The sequence below is a fragment of the Saccopteryx bilineata genome, chromosome 2, assembly GCF_036850765.1.
Source record: "Saccopteryx bilineata isolate mSacBil1 chromosome 2, mSacBil1_pri_phased_curated, whole genome shotgun sequence".
NCBI lineage: Eukaryota > Metazoa > Chordata > Mammalia > Chiroptera > Emballonuridae > Saccopteryx > Saccopteryx bilineata.
In genome coordinates, this window is record NC_089491.1 from 317143454 (window position 1) to 317156004 (window position 12551).

General features: G+C 46.2%; 1 long non-coding RNA gene across 1 annotated transcript in view; it reads right to left on the bottom strand.

Annotated features, from left to right (window-relative positions):
* LOC136326325 (uncharacterized) overlaps window positions 1-12551 on the bottom strand; it is a 42596-nt gene that overhangs the window by 17456 nt on the left and 12589 nt on the right. Inside the window, exon 2 of the long non-coding RNA XR_010729425.1 lies at window positions 1800-1997. This is a non-coding gene — a long non-coding RNA (uncharacterized lncRNA). The remainder of the gene's footprint in view (window positions 1-1799; window positions 1998-12551) is intronic.

Sequence of the window (12551 nt, forward strand, 5' to 3'; positions counted from 1 at the left end):
GTCCTCAGCTGCCTGGCCCTGGTCGTCTATTTGCAGGCAACAATTAGTAAGATTGAATTTTCCACACACTCCTGCCTCTGCTTCTAGCAGATAATCTAGTGCCAATCTGTTTTGGTAGATGGCATTTCTCATCTGAGTTTGCTGATGTGCAAGGAGGGTTAGGGCTCTCCCAGTCTCATTGGTAATGATTTCTAAAGCTGCTTGCAATCGGATAATTCGGCTTAACATATAAATGAGGGTATGGTATGCCCAAGATTCACCCTCTGCCCAGGGTTGCGGATCCATACTACTGGATTATCTGCTCTGGGGGCCACTCATCATCTTTCCAGTCTCCTATCTGGAGTTCTCTTTTTACCCATTGTAAGGGCAGGGGAGCTGGATAACCAAGCAGTTCCCCTGTTTTCAGAGGCAAGAGGATAAAGGAAGGCTTCATCATACCCAATCACACAGCTTCCTTCCCAATTCTTGGAGAGATGGGTATAAGCCCTATTTTCACAGATCCAATAAAGTCCATGTGGTGCTATCCAGTCTCTAGCCCTGCCAGGGTCCTGCCAAGTTCTAGTTAGCTCAGAAAATCTGGTCAATGGATTTCTCTCCATCTGGTTTCCCCAATACACACTTGCTTGGAGGCGGCATTATAATATGGTTGCCCAAGGCAAGTCAATTCCCCCACTGAATCAGTCAGCTCTTCTTCTTCTCTCACTAAGCAGTACTGCCTTATGATAGTATATTTTAAAATCCATTGGCTGTCCTCAGAGGTGCGAGGGGTCATTACATTTGGCCTATCCTCTGTGGAAACTAGTTTCTTAGCTTCCCATGGCCATCTGTCCCCTGTTAGAGTTCCCCCACATACATAGCAAGAGGTGACATTTAGGGAATGGGCTATTCCCTCAGCCATCCTGAGGAACAAGTTCTTAGCTGTTCGCGGGAGTGGTGGTAGGAGTCTAATTGCTTCTTCATAAAAGGATTTATACACTTGGAAGACTCACACTGGGTGGTTCTGTATCTGGCCCCAGATGATGAGTTGGGCATAGGGGTTTAAGCCAGCTCCATTAATGCCAAGGGTTTATACCTCATTATTCCTCCAGTGGGGATCCAGAGGATTGGTTATAACTAGCTCTAAGGGATTGCACCCATGGCTAGTACAATTTGACCGGGCTGTTCCTTTCCTCAGGTATACTTCCCTCTTCTTGGAACTATCCTTTTCTCAGGTTGCCCATAAGACACATGACCAATAAACACAGCTGGTTTCACAGGTGAAACTTCGTGAGCATATATACTTTTCTTCTACTCTGTAGCTTCTCTCCCAGCTGAGAGACCCACAGGTCCTTCCTTCCTCCCATGTTGCCTGGCTTATAGCTGCACATGCATCAAAACCCACTGTAACTTTGGTCTGGGCTATTGTTGGTTCTTCTACCCATTTTCCCCATCTCCTGCTGCTATTTTTATTTCAAATGTTGTAGTAGGAGAATCTATAGGATTACAACAGAAATAGGGCTGGTTATCCCCTGGGTCACACACTTCTCTGTATTGAGTCCGATTAGAGGTACAGGTCTCTTTCTGAGTTCTCTTGCATTCATAGAAGGTATAGAAAAGCAAGGTTGTGGAGAGCCTTTTGACCTTCCTTGGTGACATGGATGCACACTTCACAGTCCTCTGCACTGGCTCCCCTCCCTCCCCAGAGGCCAATTATAAGGAGTCCCATAATGAGGTTCCTCAAGCTTTGGTCGTCCGTGGACCAGCCAGCTCCCGGTTTGTGGCTGGAGCAGGGAATGCTGTCCTTCTTAGGGTTAACTTACAAGGGTTGGCAGGGTCAGTTTCTGCTGTCCATGACGCTGTCTCTGCTGGGGCTGCAGGCTTCAGCTAGCTGCGGTGAATCCAGGCGGGTATGCCTTCTACCTTGGTAGTAGTGGGAGTGGTCAGGATCACGGTGTAGGGTCCCTTCCACCCGGGTCGGAAGGGAGCTGGATTCCAATTATTGACCCACATCTGGTCTCCTGGGGAAAAAGAATGGTCAGGGGCAAATAAACTGATCAGAGCCCTATCTAACACCCACTTGGATATGGTATCAGCCACCTTGACTAAAGCTTCTAATTGCCTATGTAGTTCTGTTTCTCCTAATTCTCAGGGAGACCCTGGCAAGCTATGTAATATTGGGGGAGGCCTATTGTATAATACCTAATAAGGTGAATACTCAGTGTTCTTGGAAGGGGTGCACCAAACCTTAAACAATACTAGAGGCAAAGTTTGTACCCATTTAAGACCTGTTTTCTGACATAATTTGCTAAGCCCAAACTTCAGAGTCCTGTTCATGCATTCAACCTTTCCCTGGCTCTGAGGTCTGTATGCTGTGTGAAGCTTCCAGGTGATGTCCAATGCTTGAGCTGTCCCTTGTACTATCTTAGCACAAAGGCTGGGCCATTGTCGGAGCCTATCTGAAGTGGCAGTCCAAACCTTGGAATTACTTCTCTAAGCAATGCCCTTGTTACTTCTCTAGCCTTTTCAGTCAGGGTGGGGTAGGCTTCTATCCATCCTGAGTAGGTGCATACTAACACCAACAGGTACTGGCAACCTTGACTCTTGGGCATCTCGGTGAAGTCCACCTGCATATCCTGAAAGGGGGCTGCCCTGTATGACTGAATACCGGCAGGGTACTGAAATTCCTTGTTTTACATTATTCTGATAGCAGGTTGAGCACGTAGGCTGACTTTCTTGGATAAGGTTGCCAAGAGAGGGATATAGAAATATCTCCCTAGCAGTTTTTCTCTTTTCTTATCCCAGATGGGTGGCAGCATGCAAAGCCTGGACTACTGCTGGCCCCAACAGGCGAGGAACAACAACTCTACTGTAAAGCCAGTAGCCAGGGCCAACAGCACAGCCGCCTGGCCCATGCAGGTTCACATTGGATTCGGGCAGATGGTAATGAAACAACAGAGCCAAGAATTGGTGGGCCATCAGCTTTATCCTAGCTTGCACCCGGCGGGCAAGTAAAAACATACACTGGGCTCCAAAACCCACTCATTCAGTGCTCACAAAGCTACTGACTTATCCAAGTTTTCCTAGGATCAAAAGTTTCTAGCTCACCAGTCTCATTCACCTCTGTTCCCCATCTCCTTTTCCCTGCATAAACTCTGCACAAACTGGCTTCTCACTCAATACTCTGCCATCTTGGCTGCTTCTCCTCTCCTCAACATGGCCTTTCTCTGCTTTTGCTCTCTCACAGCGTGGGCTCCTCCTAGAAAGTAATTACTCTTCTCCAAGAACAACATGATCTCTCTTCCTTTTAAAACCTTTTAGAGCAAAAGCCATCCCACCAACATATATTAACATAATAACACCCCTCCCAAGCAAGAAGGGCAACTAATATCATCACCTGGGCAATGGGCTTCCACATGGGCAGCGCTATCTTTAACAAAGTGAGCATAATATATTTTATCTGCCCAACATCTACCATCTGGCAGTTGCATCTATTCATCCTTTAATTCTTTGGCTCCCTCTTAATCTCCACTTCTTCTCTCCCTCTGAATATCTGGGTGCAAGTTCTGGTGCCATTGAATGAGAGGGGTTATAGTGCCTGTAAAGCCAGTAGCCAGGGCCAACATCACAGCCGCCTGGCCCATACAGGTTCACATTGAATTTGGACAGTCGGTAAAGAAACAATGGAGCCAAGAACTGGTGGGCCATTATCTTTAATCCTAGCTTGCACCAGGTGGGCAAGTAAAAACACACACTGGGCTCCAAAACCCACTCATTCAGTGCTCACAAAGCTACTGACTTATCCGAGTTTCCTAGGCTCAAAAGTATCTACCTCACAGCCTTATTCACCTCTGTTTCCCATCTCCTTCTCTCTGCACAAACTCTACACAAACTGGCTTCTCCTTCAGCACTGCCATCTCGGCTACTTCTCTCCCCCACATGGCCTTTCTCTGCTCTCCTCTCTAATGATAATCTCAGGAACCAAGAGAGAGCAAGCTCTGGTCTGCCCCACTTTATAGTGTAGATTCAAAACCTTTAATTCAATATACAAACAAGGAAGTCTCTGATACAAAGTCACTTATCTGAGACAAAATGGGATTCCTTATGAGAGTGCACCACCCCACATCATGCAATCAGTCAAGGGTGTGGGGAAAAGCTTAGTCTTAAAACTAAGCCTTAGGCTATAAGGACTCAGCCTGCTTAAAGTCTGTCCCCACACCCAATGCAAACCATAAGCGAGCAAACATATATATCATATTTACAAACTTATTTGACCAACAGTGCCCTTGAGGTAGGTTAGGGTAGAAGCCCTCTTCACCTCTGCATCTGCTCTGGCATTTCCCTGGCTTCTACCCTTCCTCTTTTCTGGTGTCCTAGGCAGTGGATCACTGCTACTTGTTTTGTCTTCCAGACGGCTTCCAGCAGCTGGAGAATTTCTCCTGGATATTTAAGTTCTTTGCTGCCAGCAATTAAGAGTCCTCTCTCTTTGTAAATTGCCCTTGTACTTGGAAAGTGAGAAAGACAAACCAGGAATCTGTATAGATATTCACTGTTTTCTTTTCACTGAGCTCTAAGGCTCCAGTCAGGGCAATCAGTTCTGCCCACTGAGCAGAAGTGCCTTGGGGTAGAGGCTGTGCCTCTATAGTTTCTGTTAGAGTTACTACTGCATACCCCACCTGCCATTCTCCTCTTGAGGTGATGGAGCTGCTTCTGTTCACATACAGCTCCCAGGCAGGCTCCTTCAGGCGTTGTTCTAGCAAACCAGCTGGTTGGAGTATACTGAGTCAAGTACTTCCAAGCAACTGTGCCACGGCTTTCCCTCATTCACTGGGAGCAGTATTGCTGGATTTAAAATGGTACACACCTCTATTACTAGTCTTGGGTTTTCACATAATAAGTTCTGGTACTCAGTGAGGCAAGGAGAGCATTAGTGAGCCAGTGATGTCCTTTGGCTTTCCTCAGAGTCAATACTGCATGTGGCACCCACACTCTCAAGTTTTGTCCTAAAGTTAGTTTGTCTGCCTCTTGCACCAGCATGGCAGTGGCTGCTAAGGCTCTTAAACAGGGTGGTTAGCCTTTTGCAACCATATCTAGTTGCTTGGAGAGGTAGGCTACTGGTCTAGGCCATGACCCCAAATCCTGGGTTAATATACCCACTGCTGTCTTGCTTCTCTCTGAAACACACAGCACAAAAGGTTTTGCTAAGTTTGGAAGACCTAGCTCTGGAGCAACTTGTTATTCCTTTATAAGAGTCTGAAAGGCACAGTCCTGTTCTGGTCCCCAGTCCATGGGCTCCTTTTCTCCCCCTTTTTGACTTCATAGAGGGTTTGGCCAGTACTGCAAAGTTGGGGATCCACAAATAGCAGAATCCTACTGCATCCAGGAACTCTCTAACTTGTCACCTAGTGGTGGGGGTTGGGATGTTCTGAATAACCTATTTCCACTCTACTGCTAGCCTCCTTTCCCCCTGTTAGAGAATGAATCCCAGGTATTTTACTTGCCTTTGGCAGATCTGGGCCTTCTTCTTTGAGACCTTGTATCCGTTCTTCTCTAGGGGATGTAGAAGCTCATCCATTCCTTGAGCACATCCTTGGAGAGTCTCATGACCTAGCAACAGGTCATCTACGTACTGAAGGAAGACACATCCTATGTCCTGTGCTGGAAACCTCTGGAGGTCCCAAGTGAGGGCTTCCCCAAAGATGGTAGGAGAGTTCTTGAACCTTTGAGGGAGCCTAGTCCAGGTGTACTGCATCTTAGCCCCTGTAGCTGGGTCCTCCCATTGGAAGGCAAACAATTTCCGGCTTTCAGGAGCCAGTCTTACACTAAAGAAGGCATCTCTTAAGTCCAAGCAAGTGAACCATAAGACTGGAGCAGCGAGGAGGCTTAGGAGTGTATAAGGATTTGGTACTGTCAGGTGCAGAGTCACTGCTGCCTCATTTGTGACTCTCAAGTCCTGTACTGGCCAATAATCATTGTTCCCTGGTTTTCTGACAGGAAGCAAAGCAGTATTTCAGGGTGATTGGCATGGAATAATAATTTTGTATTCTTTGAGTTTTTGTAAATGCACCTGGATCCCTTCCAAGGCCCCCCTAGGAATCGGATATTGTTTCTGGCTAACAGGCATTGCTCTAGGTTTTAACTCTATCTGCACTGGCACTTGGTTTACTGCCAGCCTGGCGGGGGGGGGGGGGGTCTTCAGCCCAGACTCCAGGGTATTTTTTAATTAGTTTTGGCTTGGAGGCTTCCCAGATGGGGCAGCAAAAATCCTCCACTCCTCCTCTCTGGGGATGGTTAGAGTTAGAACAAGCCTGGGCTTAGGCACCTGTAAGTCCAGCTGGCCATTGTCAGCAAAAGACATAGTAGCCCTTAATTTGCTTAGTAGATCACGTCTTAATATGGGCACTGGACAGTCAGGCATGTATAAAAACTAATGTATAACTACATGACCTCCTATTGTACATTTACGGGGCAGACAGAATGTCTGTTCAGCCAGTGTTCCTGTAGCTCCTATACTGTCCACTCTATGGGTGTTGAGTGGTGCTACTGGCCGGATCACCAGTGAGTGTTCAGTCCTTGTACCAATCAGGAAGTCTATCTTCTGGCCCCCTACCTCCATGCGGACCATAGAGTCAGTGGGGGCTCCTGAATCCCATCACCCTTAGTCCAAGAGGGACTCCCCAGCTATGTTGAACAGTGTGCATCCCCCTTCGGAGGTGGCTGGCAGGCATGCCTCCCCCTTGTCCCAGACGGTAATGGGACATTCATTTTTTCAATGACTGGTTCCCTGGCAGATGGCACACTGATCATGTTGGAGGGGACACCTGCCTGACTGTCCTCTCTTGCCCTTGCCTGTCTTCTTTTTGTTTTTCAACAGGAAAGATTTTCCTTTTCCCTTTGGTTGAAGGGTTGCAGCTGCAGCTATGAATTCAGCCTTTATTGCATTCGGTGCTCATCTTCCTTTCTGCTTGTAATCTCCCTGTTCACATAGACTTTATTGGTGACTTATAGGATCAGGGATGTGTTCATTCCCACAAAGCCTTCCAATTTCTGGAGGATATATATATATATATATATATATATATATATATATATATATCTCCTGCATTCTGGCTGACAAAGGCCATATTAACTATTCTTTGGTTCTCTGGACTTTCTCGGTCAAAAAGGGTATACATTCTGTAAGTCTCACACAACCTCTCATAAAAATCACCCAGACTTTCATCCTTCCTCTGAAAAGCTTCTGCCACCTTGTTGATATTACTGGCCTTCTGGCCTCCCTTCTGTAGGCCTTGGAGGAGAGCCTCTCTATATCTCTTGAGCTGTCTCAAGCCCTCCTCTTCATTCAGGTCCCACTTAGGATCCTCTCCTGGTATCTAGACCCTTGCATATTCCTGGGGATTCTAGTGTTCCTCAGGAGCATTCTCCTCTAGCCATTTAGTTGCCACCTGCATTATCCAACGACTTTCCTCTGTGTTGAACAGAGTGAGGAGCAATTGATGGCAGTCTGCCCAGATAGGATTGTGGGTCTGGAATATGGATTGCATGAGATCTATTAAAGCCTGAGGCTTTTATGTATAAGAGGGAATACGGTGCTTCCAATTGAGGAGGTTGGTGGTGGTGAAAGGTTGATACACCAGCACTCGCTGTTCCACTATATTCCCTTGCTCATTTATTACTGTGTTTCTTACTTCTCTCAGAGGTATCTGCATACCAGGCATTGTATTTGAGCATAACCTCCCAGTTAGGGGTCAAAAACCTGGGCCTGATTCTGGTGGTGCAGTGGGAGTCACCTCCGGCTTGGGCTTGGGTGAGCTTATGCTGGGACCTGATATATCTGGTGATGATTGGCCTGAGTCAGTGGCAGTCTCTGGAGTGGGCAGAGTCAGGTATAAACGGGTAGAGCCTCACTGCTACGTAAGGTGGAAGAGCCAGAGTTTCTGGTTCACTAGAGGTTAAAATTCTTGGCTTTGTCTGCTGCATTGGCTCTCTGGGTCTGGTGGAACGCTTCCCTGCCTTAGCTACCAGTACTGTAGAAGCCTGACCTATAAGCCAAGTGAGTGGGTTCATAACTAGTGTAAGCCAAGTGCCTATGTAGGGAAACTGGTCAGGGTGGCCTGGATCTCTAGTGACTACCCGCCACACCTTCTGTACAGCAGACTTGTCTAAGCTTCCTTCTGGTGGCCACCCTACCCCAGAAGTGGGCCATTCTAACTCACACAAGGTCCTCAGTTTCCCTGGGGACATAGTAACTCTGTAATTCCCTGAGAACCCTTTCTTAAAATTCTTGACCATCATGGCTAAAGGAGTGGGTTTTCCCTGTGAACCCCCCATACCTCCCACAACAGACAACAGTCACGCCGCAAGAAGGAATGGGGGAAAGGAAGGGGAAACTTGGAGGGGATGCAATTCACTTCAGTTCGTCACCGGCTGTTCCCCTTGCAGGAAATGGCGGGCCCTCTTGGCTTATGGCAAGCTGATATAAAGTGTCAGCATGCAAGTCTGCCTCTGAGCCATATGAGGTGCCCTATGGAACCACAGTTAGGGACCCAACACCGGCTTTGGCCCTGTGGAAGAGAGTCAGAACCCTCTCCCAGTGTCCATGTCGTTCACTCCTCACTCTCTTTCACACAACCTCCTACTCTCCACTGGAGGGTGGCCCATTCCCACAACCTGTGAAAGGTTCACAGTTGCCACTCTTAACCAATGGAGGGCAATTAGTGACTGCCCGGAGGGTGATCAGGCCTCCCTTCTGCCCAGTAGGGCAGGACCTCAGCTAGCTTCCCTTGTCTGGTATGCCTTACCATGCTTCAGATGTGCCTCTGTCCCCGTTTCTTTGTTATCTGAATCTTGCTGGGACTGGCAGATGGGAATTCCCCTTTCCGCCCTGTGATGTGTCCACACAGGAAAATTCCTGATGCGCACTCAGCAGGTACGTCTACAGAACGGTTTGGGGGTTCCCCGGTGGGGTACCTGAAATCTGCCAAATGCAGGTGTCTCCTCCTTGCTTCCTGGCCAATGCACCAAAATTTGTTGCATGAAGTGACCCAACGGAGGATAGACACTTAGATAACTCAATTATTAAAGGAAGGAGAATTTATTAAGCTGGCAGAGTATGTGGGGCTTGTAGCTCCAAAACATGGGGTTCCCAAAGTTGATTTTCTTACAGGTTATATACCTTTACAATATCTAAGCAATGGGCATGTGATTTCTTTGTCTAAGGTTTCCCAGGACTCAAGGAGAGTGGAGGGAAAGTTTCAGTGGGGCAAACTAGGGAGAAGGGGTTTCCAGATCACGGGCCATAGTTACATACAGATCTTGCTGCTCTTGTTTTGTATTGTAACTATGGAATATAGATTTATCACTGGCTGACTTGGTTACTCCAGCTGGATCCTTTCCCTTATATTCTTTTTGTTTCTTCCTTCTCAGGGAAGAGAGGAGCCTGTCCCTCCTTCCACAGTGTCATCGGGTAGAAATACCTGGACCAGCTGGCCTCTCTTGGAGGTTGCCCAACCCCGCTGGATCTCTAGGAGAGGTGCTCCTGAGATGTCCCAGGGTTCGTTTTCCTGTGGGCCTTGGACAACATCCCGGCAGACACCACCGGTCCCCAGATTCAGCAGAATCGAGGAGTACAAATTCTGACCTCTGGAGGTAAGTAAAGCAGATCTTTTGCTTTACTATATTCTGGTTTTCTGGGACTAGTCCAGTGGTAGTCAACCTGGTCCCTACTGTCCACTAGTGGGAGTTCCAGCTTTCAGGGTAGGCAGTAGCGGAGCAACCAAAGTATAAATAAAAAGATAGATTTAACTATAGTAAGTTGTTTTATAAAAATTTATTCTGCTAGCTTGACCTGTGGAGGCACAGTGGATAAAGCGCCAACCTGGAAATGCTGAAGTTGCTGGTTCAAAACCCTGGGCTTGCCTGGTCAAGGCACATATGGGAGTTGATGCTTCTTGCTCCTTCCCTTTCTCTCTCTCTCTCTCTCTCCCCTCTCTATAATGAATAAATAAAATTTAAAAAAAAATTTATTCTGCCAAACTTAGCAAAAATCCGACATAAAGTACATGGTAAGTAATTATTATTATATGCTTTAACTTGCTGTAACTCTGCTTTATAAATTTTATAAGGTAAAGTTACTTCCCTACTTTATAAATCACCATTACTGTGGAACCAGTGGGCAGTTAGAAAATTTTACTACTAACAGAGATACAAAAGTGGGCGGTAGGTATAAAAAGGTTGGCTACCCCTGGACTAGTCAATCTGGAACTGTTGCGACTGGGGATCAGACATGATCAGACTCATGCAATGGGCTCTCCAGGGCCAAGACATTGGCGCAGAGTTAATGTGTTCTCAGGAAAGACATCAGTGGGGACTGAGTAAGTCCTGTCTCGGGCTCCCCGGGACACATCCGTTTGTGTTATCTGTCTATGCCGAGATCTCATTCTCTGCTCTTATTGTTTCTATCTAAAAACTCCTGAGAGATTCGTGTGTGAATGGGGATCTCTGGTGCCTGCATCTGAGTTTCCAGTTTGTGGCTCCACCAATGCTACAAGATGCCTAAGTCCCCACAAGTGACGCTGCCAGGTGGGCATCTGAGTAGCCCCTCATGGGGCATCCCCTTTTTTTTTTCATTAAACTGTGTTGAAAAGTCAAGTGTAGATGTAAATAGCAAACTTTTTGTTTTATAGATTATAGGTCAAATAAATTTGCAAATATGATGCATATGTTTGCTTGCTTATAGTTTGCATTTTCCCACTGTGTGTATTTCTTGCCTTCCAAGTGCAAGCTAGGATTAAATGTAATGGCCCACCAGTTATTGGCTCTGTTGTTTCATTACCATCTGTCTGAATCAAGTGCGAACCTACATGGGCCAGGTGGCTGTGATGGTGGCCATGGCGACTGGCCTTACATTTGGCATAATCTGTGGCAGGATTCAAATCAGATTGGTATGGAGACACCACCACCTTTGAGCGGTGGAGTAGAGGACTGGCTGCTGTTATGTTTTTCCATGGCTGTCCTTTTGAGGCCGTGGGCTGGCTGACTTTTACAGCCATGCGTGAGGAAACCAAGAGCCCTGTGGAAGAGGCTGCCTGGGACCTGCAGATTGAGCAGTGGAAGGAGCTGGAGCAAATGTGAGAAAGAGAGATGCTGATCCTGGAGCTGAGTAAGCACTGGAGAAGGAGGCTGACCAGCTTCGTGAGATTTGCCTGGAAATAGAGCAGCCGCTGGAGAAGGAATCACAGGCTCCTGAGTTGCAGTATGCCTTGGACATTGTTGAGAGCCAGTAGGAGGCCAGGGTTGGGGCTGCAAGGCCCATGGAGCAGAAGACAGTGGCGGCCTGGGGCTCAAGCCTGGCGGGAGCTGGTGTTTTCAGTTCCTCTTTGGAGGATGAGGAGAATCGGGCTGGAGTTGCAATCCACAGTCTCCAGAAAATGAGAGCCCAGCAGCAAGGAGTACCTACTACACTCCTGGTAATTCTGCGATTTTGGGACATAGGGGTAGATGCCCGCATGCTCTCCAGAGCAGAGATGGAAATGTTGACTGCCATTGCCATGTGCTCCTTTTTGGGAAAGTGTAAGACCTGCCAGGATGAGAGGGGTGGCTGAGGCCCTATTTGTGTGGACTGATTCCTGGACTACGACCGAAGTGGGCACTGGCTCCTTTGCTGGATGGATTTACAGATTTTGGACAATGTAAAATACCCTGATGGGGGTGGGGGGTGGCTTTGCTAGAGGCCTTCCCCTGACCCCGGGAAGCTTTTCATATGGCTAGAAAAAAATCTGAGGACATTTTGTGCTTTTCACAAAGCACTCAGAAACTGGTAAAATGTGCCCTTGTAATTGTTGAAACTGAATGATTTGTGGTGTTGTAATTTTTTTTTTTTTAGTTTTATGAGGATTTATTAGAATTTTTTTTTTTAGTTTTATGAGGATTTATTAGAATTTTTTTTTTAGTTGTATGAGGATTTATTAGAATTTTTTTTTAGTTTTATGAGGATTTATTAGAATTTTTTTTTTAGTTTTATGAGGATTTATTAGAATTTTTTTTTTAGTTTTATGAGGATTTATTAGAATTTTTTTTTTAGTTTTATGAGGATTTATTAGAATTTTTTTTAGTTTTATGAGGATTTATTAGAATTTTTTTTTAGTTTTATGAGGATTTATTAGAATTTTTTTTTTTTTTTAGTTTTATGAGGATTTATTAGATTTTTTTTTTCTTTAGTTTGGTGTTGTAATTTGTGTAATGTGCCTAACTTCCTGTGCAGGAATATCTGGGCTTTAGATTGTAAGCAAGCAAATGGGGTGGAATGTGGGTCAAATAAGTTTGCAAATATGATGTATATGTTTGCTCGCTTATAGTTTGTATTGGGTGTGGGGGACAAGCTATAAGCAGGCAGGGTCCTTATAGCCTAAGGCTTAGTTTTAAGACTAAGCCTTTTCCACACTTTTAATCCTAAGATCTTCCCAACACTAAGCTTTTTCCCACACCCTTAACTGTTGCATGATGTGGGGTAGTGCACCCTTATGAGGAATCCCATTTACGCCTCAGATAAGTGACTTTGTATCAGAGACTTTCTT